The sequence below is a fragment of the Penaeus japonicus genome, unplaced genomic scaffold (assembly GCF_977035675.1).
Source record: "Penaeus japonicus unplaced genomic scaffold, GWHDUDI00000001_assembly GWHDUDI00000031, whole genome shotgun sequence".
NCBI lineage: Eukaryota > Metazoa > Arthropoda > Malacostraca > Decapoda > Penaeidae > Penaeus > Penaeus japonicus.
The window spans coordinates 20,711,384-20,713,883 of NW_028234433.1; the positions used below are offsets into that span (position 1 = coordinate 20,711,384).

General features: G+C 51.5%; 1 protein-coding gene and 1 long non-coding RNA gene across 3 annotated transcripts in view; both read right to left on the bottom strand.

Annotated features, from left to right (window-relative positions):
- The window catches only part of Mtmr6 (Myotubularin related protein 6), a gene marked incomplete in the record, with an annotated part of 341,781 nt that overhangs the window by 104,132 nt on the left and 235,149 nt on the right, over positions 1–2,500 (bottom strand).
- Positions 626–2,486, bottom strand: LOC147468052 (uncharacterized). 2 transcript variants are annotated; one of them, XR_015192624.1, is made up of 2 exons: positions 1,961–2,486; positions 626–863 (listed from the first exon to the last, which is right to left on the bottom strand). It is a non-coding gene; the product is annotated as an uncharacterized LOC147468052 (long non-coding RNA). The 2 variants fall into 2 exon arrangements; XR_015192623.1 differs by lacking the exon at positions 1,961–2,486 and adding an exon at positions 1,264–1,626.

Sequence of the window (2,500 nt, forward strand, 5' to 3'; positions counted from 1 at the left end):
GTGGTGGTGGTGGTGGTGGTGGTGATGATGATGAAGACGAAAATGATGATAACGATGATAATGATGATAAAAATAATGATAACAGCAAAAAAAATCAATAAAATCTGGCACCCACCCGCCCATACTCTCCCCAAGCCCATACACATACGTCGCCAGGTAGCCCGGGGAAAAGAACCTCTAGCCTTTCCCCTCACACATACAAAAAATATAAGAATATCATAAATAAATCGAATAAATAAATACAGAATAGCAAAAAAAAAAAAAAAAAAAAAAAAAATCGATAAACAACAAAACTCCAAACTCAATTCAAGTTTGATAGAGCCCCGTCCCTCAGACTTAGCCAAGACAAGATGTCAGGTGCCCTCCCTCTCTCTGCCCTACTTCCTACTCCCTACCTCCATCCTTCCCTTCATCCTATTCCTTTTCCTTTTTTTCGTTGCGTTTCGTTTCTTTTCCTTTCCCTCCCCTCCTCTTCCCTCAGCCACTCCCCTAGCCTCCCCCTCTACCTCTCCCTTTCCCCCTCCACTCCCTCTCCCTTCCATCCTCCTCCTCCCCCTCCCTCACCCACTCCCCTACCCTCCACCTCCCTCTCCCACTCCCCCTACCCTCCCCCTCTCCCTCCCACCTCCCATCCCCCTCCTCCTCTCCCTCCCATCCTCCCACCTCCCCCTCCCACCCTCCCTCCTACCGCCCCAGCTTCCTCACCTTCTTCAGGACGGGCACATCGCGGAAGCGGATCTCCTCGTCGTCGTCCAGGACCCACGAGCGGATGCGTCGGTACATCGTGCCCGGGGGCGTCGAGGGGAACTGGCCCCGTAACTTGCGTAGCGTCGCAATCTTGACACACGCGTCAGAGAGTTCGCCTGGCGGTGCGCGGAACCAACAGTGAGGGGAAAGAAGGGGGGGGAAAGAAGGGGAGATAAGAGAGAGTTTTGGTTGTGGGGGATGCGAGGGGAGTTCTATAAATGCGTTCACTCGATTTAATTCGTACTTCGTTATGGTATGTTTTTTTTATGAGAGCTTTGGAAATGTGTCACTCGTTTTGATCATAGAAATACGCACATCGAAATAGGTCAAATTGATATGAGTGGATAAACATCTACTAAAGACACAAATAAATACATACATTCATACATACATACAAACAAACAAACAAACAAACATACATACAAACACACACGCATACATACACACATACACACACAAATCACAAAGACGACCAGCCAAACCCAACCAAAACCACAGCAAAGACAGGTCACGCACGTCTCAACATGTTCCGCCGCGCGAGGGAGGGAGGGAGGAAAGACTCGCCACGTTCACCAACCACCAACAACACGCACACTACCGAACATTCCCACTGCATGTTACGATTACGGCTCGCTTGTCGGGAGATCAATAGTAGGGGGAGGGGAGGGGGGAGGGGAGGGGAAAGGGGAGGATGGGGGTGTGGCTTTCGCCTTCATTCTCCCCTACCCCTTCCCCTTCCTCTTCCTCCTCTCCCCCTCCCCTCCTTCCTTCCCCTGCACCCTGGGGACCAATCAGCGAATTCTGCCGAAGTGGACAGCTATGCGATCAGTGGGAGGGGGAGGGGAGGGGGATAGGGGAGGGAGTGAGAGGTATATGCATGCTTGGGAGGGCGGAGGTGGGGGTGTGGGGTGTGGGGGGGGGGAACACGTGCCTTGGACACACCCTCCAAACTCCCCACCCCCACACGCACATACACACACACACCACCCACTCCTAGCCCATTCATATGTCCCCCAGCCGCACACACGACCCACACCGCATGACAATTTCAAAAAAACAAACAAACAAAAACAATAACAATAACACGCACTTAATTTAAGAAGACACAATCCAAAGCCCCCCCCCCCCACTCTCTCTCTCTTTTTCTCTCCCCTAGCACTGTCTGAATAAAGTAATCAAAACAAACAAACCAGAAAAAAAAACAATAACACACGCGGGGAAAACCCAAAGGCGAGCGGGGAACACGAAGCGTCGAGAGGGAGAGCAGCGGGGCGCACGTCGATGCTCCTCGACCGTCCGACTAACACTGACTGACTGCCTGACCTGATGGTCCGGCCTCCCTCTCCGCTCGCCCCGTGTGTGTGTGTGTGTGTGTGTGTGTGTGTGTGTGTGTGTGTGTGTGTGTGTGTGTGTGTGTGTGTGTGTGTGTGTGTGTGTGTGTGTGTGTGTGTGTGTGTGTGTGTGTGTGTGTGTGTGTGTGTGTGTGTGTGTGTGTGTGTGTGTGTGTGTGTGTGTGTGTGTGTGTGTGTGTGTGTGTGTGTGTGTGTGTGTGTGTGTGTGTGTGTGTGTCCGACCTACGTCTTCGCCATACCACGCTACTTGTCTTCGTAATGACCACACTATCTTGGCACAGCAGACTATACGGCGAACTTATTATTATCATTTTTATTTTACACTGCCGTGGCATGGTGCATTTTGCCCTGCGGCGCTTCGTACATTAGCGCTAAATCACGCTAAAGCACTGGTTGCAGAC